This window comes from Urocitellus parryii, chromosome 7 (genome assembly GCF_045843805.1).
Source record: "Urocitellus parryii isolate mUroPar1 chromosome 7, mUroPar1.hap1, whole genome shotgun sequence".
Lineage (NCBI taxonomy): Eukaryota > Metazoa > Chordata > Mammalia > Rodentia > Sciuridae > Urocitellus > Urocitellus parryii.
The window spans coordinates 119,436,283-119,458,651 of record NC_135537.1 but is presented as its reverse complement, the minus strand read 5'-3'; the positions used below and the strand labels follow the sequence as shown (position 1 = coordinate 119,458,651).

The 22,369-nt window shown below is 39.9% G+C and overlaps 1 pseudogene; it reads left to right on the top strand.

The window, feature by feature from the left end:
• Positions 1 to 7,212, top strand: part of LOC144256132 (UBX domain-containing protein 2A-like) — a 63,105-nt pseudogene extending 55,893 nt beyond the window's left edge.
• The last annotated feature ends 15,157 nt before the right edge of the window (positions 7,213 to 22,369 follow it).

The following is a 22,369-nucleotide window of genomic DNA, read 5'->3' as shown; positions in this document are numbered from 1 at the left end:
AGACAGTGGAGGGAAGAGCCGCCCAATGGTGAGCCCTGCTGACCTTCATGATCCTTACCCACCAATCAGAAAGCACCCCGTGCCAATACCCTGCTCTTTTGAACCGCCCCCGGCTATAAATGTGCAAAGCTGTTCCTCAATAAACGGGTACTTCTCCAACGACAAGCCTTGTCCAGTCATTCTTTCACAAGAAATAAAATCAAGAATCAATAAAAGCTTCTTCTCAGGAAAAGAAACAATCACTAAGGTAAATACAGCCTTAAGAATGGGAGCAAATTTTTACCACATGCACATCAGATAGAGCACTAATATCCAGAACATATAAAGAACTCAAAACACTCAACACTAAAAAAGCAAATAACCCAATCAATAAATGGTCTAGGAGGCTGAACAGACACCTCCCAGAAGATCGAGAATCGATCAACAAATATATGAAAAAATGTTCAACACCTCTAGCAATTAGAGAAATGCAAATCAAAACTCCTCTAATATTTCATCTCATTCCGGAAAGTCAGAATGGCAGCTATTAAGAAAACAAAGAATAATAAATGTTGGCCAGGATGTGGGGAAAAGGCACACTCTTACATTGCTGGCGGGACTGCAAATTGGTACAACCAATCGCTAATGCAGTATGGAGATTACAAAACTTAGAATGGAACCACCATTTGACCCAGCTATACCACTCTCATTTATACACAAAGGATTTAAAAACAGCACACTACATGGACACAGCCACATCAATGTTTATACCAAGCACCAATTCATAAAAGCTAAATTGTAGAACCAACTTAGATGCCCCTCAATAGACAAGTGGATAAAGAAACTGACATATATCCACAATAGAATATAACTCAAAATTTAAAAAGAATAAAATCATGGCATTTGCAAGAAAATGGATGGATTTGGAGAATATCATGCTAAGTGAAGTAAGGCAATCCCGAAAAACTAAAGGACAAATCTTAATCAAGTATGATAAGTGGATGCTGATTCATGGGGGTAGGGGGCAATAAAGAAACTTTGACAGGGCAAAAGGGAGGGAAAGGAAGGGAGGAAGTTTGGTGACATCACTAGATGCTAGGATGACCCCACTCTGCAGTGGAAGACTGGGAAAGGCTTGAGGGACATGATGACTTGTCCAGAGTCACATGAGAAAATAGGAGGAGGGGCAGGGTTTAGCCCCAGTTCTGCCTCCTCAGAGCTGGAACATTGGCTGCACCCAGGTCTGTAAATGAATGTGAGAAACAGTATTGGGGATGGTTGTGGACACATATGGAAATGTTGGGGGGCTGCAGGAGGGTCAACAGTAGCAGAGAGGCACATATGTGATTTTATCTGGAGGAGGGGTCAGGTCAGGAACCCTTAACACATGGCCTCCCTTCCTTTGTGATAGATCCAAACAGAAAATAAAATCCAATAACCAGGCACCCACATTCTAGCAACAGCCACCTCTCCAGCTCATTTGGTGAGATACCTTTGACTTGAAAGCATGTTTTGCTGCATCCCATGAAGAGGCCAAGGTTTTAGGAGGACTCGAGGCCAGAGGCCCCCCTATTGAGGCCAGAGGCCCCCCTATGGCTAAACAACCCCTTCCCCAGCCCCAAGCCCCAGGATACCCCGCAAACAAAACATGCTGGTAAGAATAGAGTGCTGGTTGAGATCCTGCTCCCAGCACCTCTGCCCTTGTGTGAACAGACAACATAGGCCCACACGCCACAATCCAGGGCCACTGAGACAGAGACCATCCACCACCGTGAGTAACCCTGAAATGCCTTCCTCCTGAGTTTGGGGGAACAGGGAGCTGAGGCAGGAGCAGCTATTGGGAGATGGTGAGCCAGGTGTCCTGTCATGATCATCCTCAGGACAGGGCTGGAGGTGAGACTGGGAGTGTCTAGGCCTCATTCTGGCCCCCAGTGCCATCTCCTGTCTTCCTAGGGTAGAACTCTGGGACACAGGGTCTGCGTGAGATTTGGGGAGATCACCACTAGGGGCAGAAACACCTTGAACAGAGGCTGGGCAGGACCAGGGGCTCCCTGCCAGCTTCCAGGCTCTCTGTTTACCTGCTCTCCACAGGTTCTCATGGAGAACAGCAAGAGGGGCTTCCAATCAAGAGCAGTGCTGGAAGTGCCAGGGCCAAGCACCTGTGGGAACGAGCTTGGCCTCAGGGTGAGTGTGGGAGCAGGGAGGCCTGCACAGACCAGGCCTAGAGAGGAACAGAAGGCGACACTGAGCCCAGACACCACCCTGAACACATTCCTTGTGGGGCTGGAAGGTGGAGGGGCAGAGTTCTGAACCATAAGGAATCTGAGCACCAACTCCTCACCCATCCCCACCTTCTCTGCCAGCCTTGGCCCTGGCCACATGCAAGGTCACTGTCCCCATATTAGAGACAACATCACAACAGCAACACTGACACTCTGACTTCCTTTCTCTGAAGATTTTGCATTCCACCCTTCAGCTGATTATAACTCCTAGACCCAGGTGTCTGGGAGACAGTGGGCTGCCTGTCCTTCCACACAAGTCTTACACATTAGCAGGATTAGTAGGGGGACATTTAGCCAAGATATCAGGGGAACTTTGCTACTTGGCCCATTTCTATGTCACTTGCTGTCTCAAGGAACACACCCCACAGTCTCAGAACAGGTGTTGGGGTGCCCCAGCACTTTACCTCCTTCCAAGTGGACAAAGTTTCCACAGCCATTCAGCCTTTCAGGGCTGTGAAGCCTGGACCTCATTCCCTTCTGGAGCCATTTCAACAGTACCTCAGAGAATTATGACCTGGTTGACCACACACAGGGACCCTCCTGTCAGGGATGAACCTGTTTTCTCACCTCCAGAAGGTGATGTGCTGGTGGGACTCAGGGGATAATGTTCCTAATGCACAGAGCTGCCACCTCTTGTCATATAACAAACTGGCCTGAAGCTGCTGAGGTAGCCAACTATTCCCTCAGCAATTCCACTTGAACTCTGCCAGCCATTGTGGTGCTGGGGCTCTCCTGTCCCCCTCTGGGACAAACCCCTTAGGGTTTTGCACTGAACACCATCCCCAGAGACATCTGGTGGGTCACACTTCAGCCACTGACTTTCCTCCTCCATGTCCCATTCCAGAAGGGAGAGGTGGCTACAGAGGTAGATGATAGCAGCATGTTATATATGTTCCAGGCACAGTCCCTAGAGAGCTTGGAGGACACTCTAGAGCCAGACTGCCTAGATGATGACTCCTCTTTCACATCCAGCACCTCTGGTTCCTCCACCCAACAGGAGATGGACATAATGTGGGGAAGGTAAGCCCTGTGCAGGGTGACAGGGTCACATAGAGCTGTGAGTCCTGGAACAGGCCCTGTACCTGTCTGAGCCCAGCCTGATCCTTTGAACACTGGGATGCCAAGAAGACCAACCTCATGGTCAGAAAGGCCAGGCCTCTCAGGCTGCTGTTCTCCCCCCATTCCTCTAGGGTGGTGTCCTCACTCATTGGATTACAGCGGCTTCATAATCCTGCTCGGAACATCCATTGCCATGTCTATGTGACAGGCCATGACTTGGAGGATGAAGACCACCACATCCTGGGCTTTACTGAAAACCCAGAGCCTATGGAGGGAGAGGCCAAATGTGAGACGGTCTGGGTGGTGGCTGTGAGCATATGGGGATGGGTCGGGGCTGGACATGCAGAGCACATCTTCCAGAAACATGGGCAGGGCAGAAACAATGAGAAGCACAGGTGTCATTCTCTGCATGCATTCTGGGGACACTCTCAAGGACTGGGTTTGTGTGTGGATCTGAGGAAGGCAGTGGAAAGCATTTTGTCCCTGGAAAGAACATGGATAGTTGGCAACTTTTACTCTGCTTGCACATGCAGGGCCACTTCTGGTGACTGAGGAGACAACTGGCCAATTTTCACCATCTGGGAGAACACTACAGCTGGAAACGCCTGAAATGTCATCTCCAGGCCAGCAGCTCCTGGTGGCCCCTCAGTCAGCGAAACCCACTGAGCTCCCCCTTATACCTATTCCCATGCCAGAGCTGCTCTTGCTCTCTCCTGGCATTTATTTTTTCATTCTTTTTCTTATATGTATTTACTTATATTTTTTAATATTAGTTTTCTCAAATTAAATATTTCATTTTATTTGTTAAAGATTCAGTTTATTGGCATGAAGTACATTCTCAGAACACTGCGCCTATCTCCACTATGTAGTTCTAGAACATTTTCCTAAATCTGGTACCCACAACCACTCCCATCTCCCCTCCTGCAACCCCTCATCATTCTAGCCCTGGGATATGCCTAATCTGCATTTTTCAAATCAGTGCAGTCTCATTTCTATTTAGTCACATAATGTTGGAAGGGACTGATGCAGTTTATTTAGTAGGGTAAATGCCATACAGGTCTTAAGTTTATTCTTTTTTATTTTAAATTTTTTTGTTGCTGGGTGTTGAACCCTGGGGCACTTTACAGCTGAGTTATATCCCTGGTCCTTTTCCTTTTGAATTTTGAGAAAGGGTTTGCTCAATTGCTGAGGATCTGAGTTTCTAGGGCTTCCCACAAACCTACAATCATTTTGCTGAAACCAGTATTATTTTGAAATAAAAAAATCCTCTATATTCAATGTCTAGAGAACAGATTAAATCAGGTGTGTTACAATTATACCAGGGAATATAATACAACAGTGAAAAATAGTAATGTCCTCCTCCATGTCATTGAGCCAGTAAATCTCAACAATAGTGCTGAACTAAAGAGCACACAGAGAAATCATTTGTGATAACAGCAACAAGAAGCCAAGCAAAAATAATAAAGCACCAAGAAACTTGTTCTTACCATAAACTGTAAAGAATAGTGAGGACAAGAGTGGACAAATCTTCAGCTAATGACAACCTCTATGGGAGGTTGCTTCATGGCCTTCTCAAGTGGAGCAGTTAGTCCACAGGTGCTCATTCTTGTCCTCTTTAAACAGGCAGCAAGTGTACTCTTCGTGTGCATTGGTTTTATGAAGTATGAGAAATTCTTTGATTTCTGGGAGGTGAGTAGAGGTGGGAAGAAGAGAGAAAGATAGACACAGAGAAATCGAGTTTGTGCATGTGTGTATGTGTGTGTGTGTTTGTTTGTTTGTGTGTGTGTGTGTGTGTGTGATGATGGGCCACAGGCCTCCTGCATGCTAACATATTCTCTGTCCCTGAGCTCCACTCCAGGCTCTGACGTGTGTTTTGAAGTCGTTGTCAACTTTGTACCCTACTTTAATTGTAAAACAACGGTCTATATTAGCACCAATGAACAGCTGCACATTACTTAACTGAGCAGTTACCAATCTTTTAATAAATGACCAAAGTAGCATTTTTTCAGTTTGGAAGCCAAAGTCAACATTTAACACAAGGCACCAACTCATGTGAGGTTCATATGGCCACACCATTACCCCCAGGCCATTAATATGCACACAGTTAATAAATAAGTCAACCGCATAACAGTGGTACCTTCCACAATTGATAATAACAAAAAAACGTAAGGTCATCATACCACAATGATGGCAGTCCCTCCAGCATCACCAATGACTCTGATTGGAGCCCTTGCTTTAGAATCAGCACCAGTCACAATAGAACACACACACCAAAGTTTCTACATTAAAAAGGAAAACAAAGCCTTTCAGAAATTAATGTCTCGGGCTGTGATGTGGCTCAGTGGAAGAGCACTCGCCTAGCACGTGCAAGGCACTGGGTTTGTTGTTCAGCACCACATACAAATAAATTCATAAAATAAAGGTATTGTGTCCAACTACAAATTTAAAAAAACATTAAAAGAAAAGAAATTAATGTCTCATGATTAAGAACTCCAACACAGTACAAAGGGAAGGAATTTTCCTCAATCTCATAAAGGGTGACTAGGAAAACCCATTGTTGAGCTAACAAGACCCTCAAAGGTGGAAAACTGAAAACTGTCCCTGAAGAGCAAGAACAACAAAAGGACACCAACTCAATCCACTGCCCCTCAGCACTGTACTGTCTGTGCTGGCCAGAGCACTTAGGCCAGAAGGAGAATGACAGGAGGAATGCAGACTCCAAAGGAAGAAGTAAGGCTCTATTAGCAGATGATATGACCTTACACACAGAAAATTCCCCCCAATCCACCAAAACACTACCAAAGCTAGCACCTGACGTCAGCAAAGTTGCAGAGGACCCATTCAACACACAGAAATCAATGGCCTCTTCTATATACCAGGCTGAATGGAAATTTAAAAAGGAATCCCATTTGCACCAGACTTAAAAAGAGAAAAACACCTAGGAATAAATTTAACCGAGCAGGTGACAAACTTCTGGAAATGACAAAACATGGCTGAGACAAAATAAAGAAAGTTTTTTCTAACACAAGTGTTGAGTCCTACAGATTTCTCCCTGGAGTGACTTCAAAGGCTTATCACAAATTTTGAAGTGCTGTTTTCATCTTCAGTTCAGTGAGCCAGAGGTGTGTAACTTGTGCCAACATAATGCTAACCAGCAGCCAACCCAGCATCAGGGGTCCAGGCCATTGGGACTTCACCTTTTGAAGACAACAGAGACTTCATGAAAGTCATCCAAAAAAGGGATACTGATACCTGATGGGTGGAGGCCATAACCACCTGAACAGAATTGGCCAGAGAAGTGAATAAAGCTCTGTTAAAAGAAATAATTCCCAGATATCACCTGCCCCTGTTCTTCAGGTCAGACCATGGGCCCACCTTCATCTGGAAGTTACCCAGACCATCACTAATATGGGCAATCAAATAAAAGCCACATGCCACCTACTGACCACAGGGTTCAGAGAAAGTTGAATGGATGAACCACACCCTAAAGACCACCCTTGCTAAACTCTGTCAGGAAACAGGGATTTCATGGGTAGATTCCTCCCTATAGCTCTCCTCCAGGTCTGCTGTACACCAGGAGGCACAGGGTACTCTCCATTTCATATCCTGTTTGGGACACCCCCACCTGCAAGTAATACACTAAGAAGGGGTCCCTGTCAGATAGATGAGCTTAGCCTGCCCAACAGCTCCAGGTCCTAGGAAAGACTCTCCGCCAGACATCTAGAGATGTTCAGGAGAAGGCTTCCCTCTCACTCCAACACCAACTGCACCCACACCAGCCCAGAGACTCTGTATGGATTAAAACTGGAAGGAGCCGCCATTTCAACCCACCTGTGGGGACCCCATATTGTCACATTAACCTCTCCCACTGCCATTAAAGTTGCAGGAATAGGCCCGTGGATACAAGGCAGTAGATACTGAGAAATCCACCACCTGCACATCTGAGGCCAACCCCAGAAACCCACTCAGACTCACACTCCAGAGTCCACACCCAAACATTAACCTGCCAACTCACAGGACCCAAGGAAATTAAAGCCCTGCCCCAGTCACAGACCTGAAGGCTGACTGGCCAAACCACCCTGGAAGCTTCAGGAATTTAATGGGTGTGGTGACAAAGGTCACAATATCACACTGCTGGACTAGGACTGATAACATTAGTTGCCTTGCTGTTATCTATAGTTCTGACTGCACAGCCCTAAATCACTAAATTGACTGCTCTAGCCATATTTGACTTAAGTGTGGTAAACTTACTAGGGGGAATCTGCTGCTTTTTGTAGTGGCTTATGTCTTACTGAATCCTGAGACAATGAGTCACAGCCCTTTTCCACTATGAACCTGTCAGAAATGCATCCCTCAAGGAGCAACAGAATGGATACATGCACTGAACCATTCCCTGTTGGTTTTTGCATCTATGAGGAACAAACCTATGCAACAGGACCACCATGGCCTCCCTGCTATGCTCCACTCCTCCTGAGGAATATGTTCCCCCACCTGTTCCTAGTCCCCCAGGTTCTGCTTCTCCAGACATAAAAGGAGACTGTGACTGGTACCTCTATTTACCCTGCAATGCCACTGTGACTGGTACCTCTATTTACCCTGCAATGCCAAGCAAGTGTCACCTGGCAGAAAAGGGTTTTCCCTATCACAAATGTAGGAAGATACAGGACAGGAAAAATAACAATTTGAAAATATTGGGGATTCTCAGACCAGGACTGCCCCAAGGTTTCAGGCCCCACTTGTTGGGAAACCGAACTAGGCCATTAACCCCTATCTAGACTCAAATCAAGTAAGACATGATTTAGACCTTCATCTATCAGATGCTAAACAAAACTTCCCCCCTTCTCAATGATCTAAACCCCCATGTAGGAAAAGACTGCTGGCACTGCTTACCCCTGAAGGCTCCCCAGTACCTGGCCACATCAGCACCCCTAATGAAATTGACCAGCAAAGGCCCTGTCCAGAACTCTTCTTTAAGAAGGACTATTCTGCATGGAGTGGTATTGTCTCAACAATTACCAAATACATATTCACAATATTGACACTTTCAGTTTATGGACATGCTGAAGTTGAATTTATTGTAGATATTTTAATATCACTAATTTTTGCTTTAGCTTTTGTTTCAATTTCAGAATTTTTGCTATATTTTCATTCATAGTTTTGTTAGGTTAGCCTTTATTGATGTTTTTGATATTTTAAGGCTTTTTAAAAAAATTTCATTTTCTGTTTTTGCTAAAATATCAACATATATGTACATGTTTTTTAAAAAAGCCAGCCTTATAACCAGTTACCTTGCTAAATTCATGTCTTAAATTATGATACTTTGTTCACTCTTTTGGACTTTCTATGTTTCAGATTGTACTTTATCACAGATAGCCTGTGTACACACAGAAATCACTGTTACTTTATCCATTATTATCTTCATACATTTTTTTCCTTCATTGCACTGGCTAGGATCTCCAGAAGTGGAGATAGTAGACACTTTTGCATTTTTGCATTTTTTTTCAAATTAAAGGAAAATGAATCATTTTATCATTAGTATGAGATGAGGTAAACTTTAGATAATGTCTATCAAATTTTAAAAATTCCTTGAAATCCTAGTTTTCTGAGGTTTATTATCATGGAGGTTGTTGAATTTCATTGAATACTTGTTCTGCAACTCTAATAATAATTTTTCTCATTCTGTTACTGAAACTGACTTCTATGCATTGATTTTTTAAATTTCCTTAAATTGTGGTGAATGCATATAACATTAAATTTTGCCACTTAACTGTTATTTTTATACAATTCAGTGCTGTTAATGACATTAATAGTGTTGTTAACCCCTCCCATCCATGCCCAGAACTCTTTTCATCTTGCAAAGCCAAAACCCATCACTCATTAGATAACATCATTTGCCATCTCCATTCCACTTCCCAGCCCCTGGAGATAACCATTCTATTTTCTGTCTTCACAATTTGAATACTTTAGCTACCTAATGTAAGGAGAACCAGACACTTCTTGTCGATGTGAATTTATTTTTACGCTAGTGGAATTGGACACTGGAGCAATCGCCATTGAGCTACAACTCTAGCCCTTTTTTAAACATTGAGACAGGGTTTCTTTCATATACCTGAGGATGGCCTGCAACTTTCAATCCCCCTGCCTCTGCCACTCAAGTGTATGCACACCACTATGACCAGCTATGTGGACATGTTTTTGGATGATAAAGCAACATTGCATTCTTGGATTAGATTCCACTCAGACACTGTATGTTACCTTTTTAATATACTTTAGAATAAGATTTGTCAAATTTTAAATTTTTATATACGGTTTTATGTCTCTCCATAATTTCTGTGTGTTTGCTTTTTTATTTTTTGGTTTTTTATTAATTTTTTTTAAAAAATAAATGACAGCGGAATGCATTACAATTCTTATTACATGTATACAGCACAGTTTTTCATATCTCTGATTGTATATAAAGTAGGTTGGCACCAATTTGTGTCATCATACATGTACTTTGGATGATAATATCTATCACATTCCACCATCCTTGCTAATCCTCTGCCCCTCCCTTTCCCTCCTACCCCTCTGCCCTATCTAGAATTCATCTATTCCTCCCATATTTCCCTTCCATACCCACTATGTGTCAGCCTCTTTATACCAGAGAAAATATTCGACATTTGTTTTTTGGGGATTGGCTAACTTCACTAAGCATTATCTTCTCCAATGACAGCCATTTATCTGCAAAGCCCATGATTTTCTTTTTTGTTGCTGACTAAAATTTCATTGTGTATATATGCCATATTTTTTATCCATTCATCCACTGAAGGGAATCTAGGTTGGCTCCACAGTTAAGCTATTGTGAATTGTGCTGCTATAAACATTGATGTGGCTGTGTCCCTGTAGTATGCTGTTTTTAAGTCCTTTGGGTATAGTCCGAGGAGAGGGATAGCTGGGTCAAATCATGACTCCATTCCCAGATTTCCAAGGAATCTCCATACTGCTTTCCATATTGGCTTCACCAATTTGCAGTCCCACCAGCAGTGTATGAGTGTACCTTTTCCCCCACATCCTGCCAACACTTATCATTTGTCTTCATAATAGCTACCATTCTGACTGGAGTGAAATGATCTTAAGAGTAGTTTTGATTTGCATTTTCTAATTGCTAGAGATGATGAGCATTTTTCATGTATTTGTTGACTGATTGTGTATCCTCTTCTGAGAAGTGTCTGTTCAGGTCCTTGGCCCATTTGTTGATTGGGTTATTTGTTTTTTCGGTGTTTAGCTTTTTGCATTCATACTCTAGAGATTAGTGCTCTATCTGATGTGTGAGGAGTAAAGATTTGCTCCCAGGAGGTAGGCTCTCTGTTCACCTCACTGAATGTTTCTTTTGCTGAGAAGAAATTTTTAATTTGATTCCATCCCATTTATTGATTCTTGGTTTTAATTCTTGTACTATAGGAGTCTTATTAAGGAAGTTGGGACCTAATCCCACATGATGAAGTTTAGGTCCTACTTTTTCTTCTGTTAGACGCAGAGTCTCTGGTTTAATTCCTAGGTCCTTGATTCACTCTGAGTTGAGTTTTGTTCATGGTGAGAGATAGGGGTTTAATTTCATTTTGTTGCATATGGATTTCCAGGTTTCCCAGGACCATTTGTTAAATATGCTATCTTTTCTCCAATGAGGAAAACTACCCCAGTAATTTATAATAACCTCAAAAAAAAAATAAGGCACTTGGGAATCAATCTAATGAAAGAGGTGAATGAACTATACACTGAAAACTACAGAACACTAAAGAAAGGCATCAAAGAAGACCTTAGAAGATGGAAAGATCTACTGTGCTCTTGGATAGGCAGAATTAATATTAACAACATTACCACACTAAAAAAAGCACTATTCTGATCAAAAGCCCAATGGCATTCCTCATAGAAATAGAAAAAGCAATCATGAAATTCATCTGGAAAAATAAGAGACCCAGAATAGCTAAAGCAATTCTTAGCAGGAAGAGTGAAGCAGGTAGCATCACTATACCAGACCTGAAACTATATTACAGAACAATAGTTACAAAAACAGCATGGCATTGGCACCAAAACAGACTGGTAGACCAATGGTACAGAAGAAAGGACACAGAGAATACCCCACAAAATTACAATTATCTTATATTAGACAAAGGTGCCAAAAACATGGTTTTTTTAAGAGTGGAAAGTAGAAGCTTTATTAAAGGACAGCAGAAAAGACTTTTTCCCAGAGGAAGAAGGGGACCCCAAAGGTGGAATCCATGGAAGGGGAAGGTCTTCCCTCTTTTATAGCTAAGGTCTACTTTCAGCTTTCCCACATTCCTGTCCTTTGTTCTCTATTATCTTGTAGTGATGAAATGTAGGTGGGAAGGCCCAAAGGGTGGGGGAGAGGTGGGCTGAAGGAGTAATCTGGGCAGGAAGGGCCTGGGGCAGCTTTGATTAGCACCTCCGTTTTCTGGGAGCTGCTTCATTAACATTTCCTTAGGATGGGCTCCAGGACTTGGGGACATTAACATTTCAATTTCCCCAAGTGTTGCTCTGGTTTCCTGGATTCCATTCTGAATAATGGCCTTCATCTTATTCATCTTACTTGATATTAGACCCAATTACTACACTAACTATACTAACTACCTATCTGTAAATCTGGCTTCATTTCCCCCTCTAACTTTGGGAACTCCTTACTGCTGTAAGGAAAGGGGGCGATGACCATTCTAGCTTCTTCAAGCTGAAAGGGGACGGTGTTGAGCAAGCGGTTTTGGAGTCCCCCTTTTTTAAAAATCAGAAGTCCGATTGAGAAGTAATAGGCTGGAGGGCCATTTGAGTGATGGGTGGTCTCGGTGTAGATGTCGGTGGGGAACCTCCATTTGTTACTGTTGTTTACCAGTGACGAGTCCTCGCTTCCCAGAATGCTGAAGTATAACATCAGAGAAGCACGTTGAGGCAAGTGTAGAGTGGAAAGTAGAAGCTTTATTAAAGGACAGCAGAAAAGACTTCTCCCGGAGGAAGAAGGGGACCCAAAAGGTGGAATCCCGCTTTTTTTTTTTTAATTTTCAAATTTAACCAAAGGATAAAATTTCTTCATTTCTCTCAGATACCATGTAATGTTTTAATACTGTTTCCTTTAGTGCCATAGCTTTACCAGACTTTGTTTTCAGATTATAGTGGGCTCAAAAAATGAATTGAGATTTATTTCATTTTGGTTTTTTTTCCTCTTTTTTTTGTGTTTGGTTTTGGTTCTCTGTAAAAGTTTAGGTAAGATTGATATTATTGATATTATAGGTGACATAAATGAGCCAGTAATTTTCTTTGTAGAAAAATTTTAACTTTGAATTCAACTATTTTAACTACATAAGACTATTGACATTTTCTAGCCCTGTGTAAGATTTTTGCTTGCCTGTTTGTAATTTGTCCATATTTTATCAAATCACATAATTTGGGGCTTTAAGTAGTTCATGATATTTTATTATTGTAGTTTTAATATCTTTGTGATTTGAGTAATAGTCCCCTTTTCAGTTCTCATACCAATAACATTTAGGTAATATTTGTGTACTCTCTTTTTGTGACTTTAAATCTTGCCGGCACTTAATATTTTAATAATCTTTGCCAATATCAGTTGGTTTGTTTTCCATTAACTTATATTATTTTGTTTTCTTCTATTTGGATATGATTCACAGCTCTTTTTCTAGCTTCTTGGAATAAAATCATAGATTATAATAATCACAGATTTCAACATTTCTTTTTTACTAAGATTTATATTTAACACTGTATATTTCTTCATAAGTATGTATTTAGCTGAACACGATTGTTCTTGATCTCCTTTATTGAGAAATAGTTTATATATCACAAGTTGTCCCAATTTAACCTCATATTTTGGTGAGTTTTGGCAAATTTATACACCTGTATAACCATCACCAAAACCCAAGCATAGAACATTTTTATCATCTACAATCATTTCTTATCCTTTCCAGACAATTCTTCTAATTCTGTCTCTAAGGAACCAGAAATCTGACCCTTGTCAATATAGATCAGGATTTTCTTCTCTAGGCTTTCATACAAATGGAATTATCCAGGTTTCATTTCCTGATTCTACCTTCTTTCAGACACCAGTTTTGGGATTAATTCCTGGACTATATGTCAGTATTTCATTCTCTTTTATTGCTAAGTAGCATCCCATCACTATAACACCACAATTTATTCACCCGTTGGTAGAAATTTCAATTATTTTCAGTTTGAGGTTATTATGAATAAGTCTTCTATGAATATAGACCTTTATTTTATATTGCATAAATTTTAAGGTTTGGAACTGCTGGTTCATATAGCAAACACATGTACAACTTTTATAAGACTCTGCCAAGTTGTTAAAGTGTCTACACCATTTTGCAAATCAGCTGAAAAACATAAATTTTCCAATTAGTCTTGACCACGTATGGTATCATCATCTTAGAATTTTTAGCATTTCTAATGTGTATAGCAGTGCCACACAGTGGCTTTAATTTGCATTTCCCTGACGATGGCTTTCAGTATTTTTCATGTCATTGATAGTCATTTCTCTCTCTTTTGTTAAGTACATGCTTAATTTTTTTGCTCACTCCGAGACTTAGGTGATCAGGGCCCACATCCCTGCTACCATAAGCTGCACCTCACAGCATACCAGCAAGGAAAGAAGCCGCTACCTTTCACAGCAAAGAGACTGATCCCCACAGCCTGGGGTGGGTGGTAGAAGTCATGCCTGGTGTTCTGTAGTGCCAGCAGAACAGGAGAAGGATCCCATTTCTCTGAAGAGAGTTTGAGGTGGCAGTAGTGGACTGGATGGGCTAGGAGGACCAGTTGTACCACTAGAAGCCTACATAAGAAAAAATACAAGACAAATACATAGTGCTTTTTGATCTAGGAGTGTCTGAGTATGTTCTACCGCCAAATCCAAACCCTTGACAAGCTAGTGACTGCTAATCCATTTGACAGCAACTGTAATACAGCATAAGTGAAAAGTGGAAGAAGTGGGACAAGATCCAGGAGAATGCTTATTGCAACACCAGGTGACACACATTGTTTCTGACCAGGCAGAACCCCTCAGCTCCTAATGTAGGTAATTCTAAAGGCTCTTCCAATCCATAAACATAATTTTTCATACAACTGTGTTCAGATTACTGCTCTGGAGTAGCCTCATGAGCTATGGGTTAATGACACTTTTTATTTCTTTCCTGATGTGCAGCCTGCCAACACAGCATGTGGATATGTTCTTCTAAAGTATTTCAGAAATCCTTCTCTAAGAATCCATGGAATCTGCCCCCATGAAAAACATACAGGATTTGAAAAGGGTTGTTTTATTTTTCACATTTGCATCTAGTAAAGAACTTAAGTTTCCTATAGCTCTTTCATATCCTTCTCTAGAATCAAATTGGAATTAACCCAAAGCATGATAAAGTCACAGAACTCCTATATATTTAACAATATAAGGCTTGGAACATCTGACACCTAAACCTTCCACACTGAGGACAGGAGCTTTGTGAGGAGCAGTGATGTAATTTCTGGTGCAAAATCCACATGAGTGCTTTTTGATCTAGGAGTGGTGATGTTACCTGGAAACAATCCCCAGACCTCCTAAAATGACACGCTGCTTCTCAGCAGTGAGAAGGCACTGTCCTCCTGCCAAATGGCTCTGTGGGTGCATCCTCTGAAAAATGTTGGCCTTGTTTCCTCCTCCAGCACAGGTGCCACACCCTGCAGACTCTAGGTTACTGTTTTTGTAAAAACTTCAGTTGAGGTATAACTCTCAAATTAAATTTGTATAACCTTAAGGTACAAAATTTGATGTTTTGACATATATGCACTGTGAAATGATTCCCATAAACAAAGTAACTAACTTACTTTCAACTCACAGTCACCATTTTCTTCTGAATGTATGTGTATGTGGGGGGATGAGAATACCCAAGATTTACCCCCTTAGCAAATTTCAAACAACCCATATTAACTATATGCACCATGCTATACATTACATCTTTAGAAATTTTCCACCCTGTATAACACATTTTTATACATTTTAACCAAAATTACCCCTTTACCCCTCTCTCTTCCTGACACCTACCTTTGACTCTGTTTCTATGAGTTTGATTACTTTAGATTCCACACAGAAGTGAACTCAAGAAGTCTTTATTTCTGTGTCTGCTGTTCTCACAAGCTGATCTCCTCAGGGATCCATGCAGTTACAAAGGATATGGTTTTGTTCTTGAATCCTGAATAATATTATGCATAAATGGAGTTTACATTCTATTCTCATGTGTAACTGGTATGAACAAATAAAAAATGTAACAATCAAAAACAAAGCCCAGGCTAGAGTTATGGCTTAGTTCTTGCCTCGCATGTGTAAGGCAGTGGGTTCAATAACCAGCACCACATAAAAATAAGTAAAATAAAGGCATTGTGTCCATCTAAAAATATTTTTTTAAAAAAGACTGAATAATAACCAGGTGCAGTTGCACACATTGTATAATCCCAATGGCTCAGGAGGCCAAGGTAGTAAGATTTTGAGTTCAAAGCCACCCTCAGCAACTTAGCAAGGTACTAAGCAATTTATCTCAATTTAACAATAAGAGATAGGAAGGATAGTAGAATGAAACAGAAATTATTATTACTGTGTGTATATATGTGAATGCATGACCAATGTGATTCTGCAACCTGTATACTCAGAAAAATGAGATATTATATCCCATCTGATTCAAATGTATGATATGTCAAGGTCATTGTACTGTCATGTGTAACTAAGTAAAACAAATTAAAAAAAATAAGAGCTGGAGATGTGCTCAGTATTTAAGCACCCCTGGGTTCAGTCTCCAGTACCCAAAATGAAAAGACTGAATAATATTCTCATTCTCATATTCATTCCCCCCAACACATATTTTTTATTCATCCCTCAACAGATCATCAGATACTTAAGTTGTTTCCATACACTGGCTAGTGTGAATAACCCTGCACAAATGTGGGGTTCCTAGATCAATCATGTGGCAGTTCTACTTTAAAGTTTTTGATGAAATTTCATACTGTTTCCACAATGCCTTAGTAACTTTTGTATGAGGGGAATGTGCCAGGGCACATTACTTTATTTGAAGTCTTTATTCTTTCTTTTTGTTGCTGTTAATAGGACACAAATAACACTAGGCTATAGATCCTGAATACAGAAGTTCCTTTGATTTCTCTTCATAGATAGTCTAGTCTACTATAAATCCTAGTTTAAGAAAACAAGCATGTATTTACCAGTTTGGGATTCGTTCATGTAAATGTTTAACATGTTTTAATATTTTTATTGTGAAATATAGTAAGAAAATTATTCATATATATCTATGCAATTCACACTTCTAAAGTTACATCAGATCTTTCCTTTTCTCTTTATATATTAACGTCTAAAGTCTATTTCTATTCATACAAATATCTATCTACATAGAAACAAATAAAACTAGATCTGAAAAGGAAGTCAGATTTCAGACACACTGTGTCTAAGAAGTCCATGTGAGGCTTTAAGAACAAAAGCACAGAGCTGGTGATGTGGCCAGGTGGTGGAGTGCTTATCTACCAAATTTTTGGCCCTAGATTCCATCACCAGCACCACCAAAAACAAAATCAAAAAACAGATTTAGTGTTGCTAAATGCTTAAGGTTTACTAATGTTCCTCCTATTCAAGACAGTTTTTGAAACTTAATTTTTAATCTCTGCTTACATTTTTACCCATTTCCCAGGTTTCATCTTGGGAGGCCAAAGTTTTGGTGGTGAGTTGAAAGAGAGTTGAGCCCTGACTTGTCTACAGTTGGCAGATTCATCACAAAAATACCAGATTCTGCAGTCAGAATGCTGTAGTGTCTTTGAGGGTCACAAATCTCTGTGACCTTGGGGTCACCTGAAGCAACTGGGGAAACTCTGTCTCATGCAAGAGATCTGAGTATGTAAACAAGCCAAACACAATGTGGAAAAGGAAGAGGTTTATGATTCTTCTTCTCTAAATACTTAAGTTGGAATAACCCTCCATCAGCTCTCTGCTGTCACAGATCCAAGGCCTGGCCAAGCCCTCATGATGAACCTGAGCTCAGGAAGCTCATTCCCTGCTGAGGCAAGGAGGAGGCCAAGGGGTATGCTGGGTTCTTCTCAACTGCACCTTACTATTTCAAGTTACCTTTTTCTGGAAGCCCCTGTTCTGGCCTTACCTGCCACTTGTGTTCTGTGAGACTTCTAACAACTCATGAGATTTCTACTGCTAACTTACCCCAGGAGCTGGATGGCTTCAGTCCACTCCCAGACTGGCATCTTTGGTGCACTATCAAGAAGCTACAAGTCTTGAATGTCTGAGGACTGAAGGTGTCTCACTGCTGCAGCTCTGAAAAAGAATGGGAGGAAACTGGTTTTGGACTCCTCTACTTTCAGAGTCATGCACAGCTGCTTCCTTACTGATCCATTGGACTTGGGAACTCTGATGGCTTACTGACCAAAACAAAAAACAGATTTAGTGTTGCTAAATGTTTACTAATATTCCTTCTATTCAAGACAGTATTGGGGGCTGCGATTGTAGCTTAGTGGTTGAGTGCTTGCTTTGCATGCATGATGCACTGGGTTCGAGCCTCATCACCAGATAAAATAAAGAAATAAAACAAAGATACTGTGTCCACCTATGACTAAAAAAAAGAAAATTAATAAAAAAGTATTTAACCTTAATTTTTAACCTCTGCTTACATTTTGACCCATATCTCGGGTTTCATCTTGGGATATTCATGGTTATTATTTTTGATCATTTATCCTTCTCCTGTTTGGTAGTATTCATGATCCTTATAATTGAAAAACATGTATTGCTATGGTGAAGTACATAACAGTTTAGAAGTGGGTAAGTTAAATTCATAACAGACCTGATCATAATTCATCCTTCCTCAGTCCCTGTTGGAAAAATGTGCTGTGACAGAATCTCTCAAGTAGTATACCAGGTAAAAAGGTTCTGAATTATCATAAATAATAATTAGTAACAGAAATTGTATAATGGAAGTGAGATAATGAGGAGTAAATGTCACTCCTGCATGGTCTTGTGTTCACCAAGTAGCTGTTAGAGATCAAAGTCTTCTTACTATAACTCATAGGACATCTACACCTTGCATCAAAATCTGTTAATTCGAATTTTGTTACTTCACATTCCCAACTTATTTTCTCATGAAGCAAAGTTAATTTGCATCTCATGGTGTATTAAATGTTTCAGTACCTTATGGTTTAGATTTTAAGTGTCCCCCACAAGCTCATGCATGAGATAATACAAGAACGTTTTCAGGAGAAACGAGTGGGTTATGACAGCCTTAAACCAATTAGTGCATCAATCCCATCACAGTCACTAACAGGGTGGTCACTAACCCTACAACAGGCAGGTAGGATGTGCCTGGAAGAGATGCGTCATGGGGAGGAGCATGCCTTTGATAAACATTTTGTGAGCTGAGCTTATTCTCTCTATGCTTCCTGATCATGTCCTGAGACACTTTTCTCAACCACTCTCTTCCAACATGATGTTCTGCCTCACATTAAACCCCAGAGAAAGAAAGGCAGCCATCTATGGAGTGAAACCTCTGAAACTGTGACCACTCCCACCCAAAATTTTTTCCTCCTTTAATTTTTCATGTCATGTCTTTTAGTCATAGCAATGAAAAGCCTAAAATGCACCAGTTCCCTCTTATCAAAGATTTCACTTTTCCATGAGTGTACAATATATTAAAATATAATCTACTGTCATATATATCTAAGATCAAATAAAATAGTGATTTCACTTTCTATTCTTTCACTTATCCATGAATTACCTATGTAATTCAAGATTGTAGAAATAAACAATGTATACATTTTAAACTGCTCACTATTCTGAACAGAATGATGAAATCAGGCAATATCACTCTCTGTCCTGACCATGAAGTGAATCATACCTTTGTCCAATGGATTCATGCTCTATAGGCTACCCACCCATCAGTACCTTGACAACCATCTGGCCATGAGATAAATTGGGGGGAATTGCACTGCTTGTAGATAGGGGTCAGTACTATCTAGTTTCAGGCATCCACTGAGGATGTTGGAACAGATCCTCCAGGATAAGGGGTGACTATGTTCCTAAAATTAACAATGAGCTCTTCAAACTTTAATTAGTATTTGAAGTCTTTCTTTTGGAACCAAAACAATATTGGAACATGACTTTCTAAGAGGAAATTTCTTTTTCATAGGTTTCTCTGATACCTCTCAGCTGTGGAGACACAGGATTATCTCATTTCTACTTTTCCACATAAACCACTTCTTCTGCTGGGTACCATTGACACTGTCTGCCTTTTGCCCCATTCCCAACTCTGTGGAAAAGGGCATTCACTCACATTTCTCCCTCTTCCTGATGAGCTGCACACCACACTGGAATGTCTCCTTCAGTTCACTGTCCATGACCCCAGAAGATGGTTCCAGCACTGGTTCTGACTTTCATCCTAGGCTTAATTTGATTGAGACTCTTCACACCTGTGTTCATCAGAGGACAGCAGAAAGATAATTGGACAGAGTTTGTGTGTTCATTCTCAGATCTCTGCTCTATGGGATTCTACTGGCATGTTTTAGTGACTGGAGGTGCAAGGAAATCACTTGATCTGGCAGAGATTTACAGGATGGAGAGTGCTCAGGGATTATGAGAGGCTGGGATTTACCCAACTGTGTGGCACCAGGAGACAGTCACTGTAATCAAAACATTTTTTCCCCAAATTAACAACACTGATCCATGCTCATATACATGAAATATATATTAAACATCTGAAATATATATTAAATCCCATCTAATTGTATGGAATAACATTAGACATATCAATTGAAGAAATTCCCTACCCCAAAATCGATTCCTTCTTTGGGCAAATAAATTAGTAATTTCTACAATTCATCAATATGGGCTGGTATTTGGGGGGAAAAGTAGAGGAAGTCAAATAGACTTTCCAATAACAACAAAATAATTTCCAAAAAATAAATCTGCATTCCATATTAGAAGGCTTTTGCTAACAAGAAAAGAAAGTAACTTCAAGAATGTTTGAAGAACTGTTATAATACATAAATATACTTTCCAAATTAGAAAATGAACAAAGACAAATGTAAATAAAATTTAATAATGTAGGATCCAAGGATGAAAGTTCCAATTATTTAGGGAGATAAACATGATTTTTCTTTTTTCAAATGTCTTCTATTTAGTTATACATGACAGCAGAATGCATTTCAATTCATTGTATACAATAGAGCACAATTTTTCATATCTCTGGTTGTCCAAAATGTAGAGTCATACCATATGTTCAATCATACATGTACCTTGGGTAATGATGGGAGGGGACGGGGCATGGAATCAGGAAAAATAATGAAATAGATAAACATAATTTTTAAATTTTTTTTCAGTTGTCGATAGACCCAATAACTTTATTTATTTATTAATTTATTAATTTATTTATTTTTAATGTGGTGCAAGGATAGAACCCAGTGCCTCACACATGCTAGGTAAGCATTCTATCTCTGAGCCACAACCACAGCCAACAATTTTTGGTTTTGCATATACCAAATTTTTAAAGAATGTTACAGGCATCCAAATTTCCCCCACTGTATTGGAGATATACAAAATTAAAGTATCTTCAAATATGAATAATAAAAAGAAAAAAATTAGTTCAAAAAAATCTCACGCAAAAAAACTCCACCACTGGATTTTGTATTACATTCTAAACACACGTCATATGAATGGCCTTTATCGCCATAAAATATCAATAGTTGTTATTAAAGTATCACCATCATTTTGGGAATCTTCTAAAAGTGATTGACAAATTTTGCTTAGTGCAATAACTTCCACACTTGGAAGTCATTCTGACATATTACTTTTGAGCACCACCAGTCACAGAAGTGTCCTGAGAAAGATGCTTTTTACCCAGTGCCAATTAATATAAAATTATTTAAAGTCATCACAGGGTCATGAGCAATTGTCAAAAATGACAATTCTCTCCATTGAAAAGGAGAACTAATAAGTATCCTTTTATTTTTATTTTTTTTTAAAAGGAAAGGTTTATTTTATTTTATTTTTTTATTGGTCGTTCAATCCAAAAAAAGTTAAATCATGGAAGTAGTGGGTATGTAAATGAACTGCATCATTTACAATGTATACAGAGGTCCAAAACCACATTGTGTCCCATAAGTGTTACTAAAACACTGTCAATTAAAAAGTAAGTAAATACATTGAAGGAAAAGAATAATTTTCCAATTCCCCAGTATTAAAATACTCAAGTCCTAAAGGAATACATTCAGCTGCATATTGGAAGACATCTCATTTTGTCAGCTAACATAAAAAAATGAAAACAACACAAATATCTCACAGTACAGTAATGGCTGAATTATGGTAAAATTCTATATGATACGTGGACTTATCCTACATGCAAGAAAAACTTCAAAACTTTAGCGTGGTATGATTAGAGGTGATTTTTTTCTGTTAAATTAACTCCTAGGTAAAAGAACTTGAGGTTTATGAAAAAGAAATAGCCTTGCCTCAGGCTCACTGCCCAGAACCAAATGAGAAAATGGTGAATATACAAGAATAGGGATTAAGAATTCACTCAAAAAATCTGAAACTCTACTTTGAACACATCAACTGTATGATCCAGCAATTCATACTTATGTTTTCCCCAGGACAACGAAAGCATATATGCCCACAAGGACTTGTACAAAAATGATCACAACAGCTTTATTTGTAAAGGTCAAAAACTGCAGACAACACAAATGTCCACCAGCAGAAGAATGGAGAATCAATCTGTGGTACATACAAAGGACAACACACACGAAACTGAAATCCATTACACTGAATGAATAAGCCCTACAAGAAGCACACACTGAATGACTACAGGGCCAGAACATAAACCAGATGAGTGGTTGCAAGGGATGGGAGGACAGAAAGTGATGACAAGTGGCCACAAGGAAATTTAAGGGGATATAAACGTGAGTTCATTATTATGCATGTATGAGTTCATGTTCAGGTGATGGTTTCCAGGCTCTTTATATAT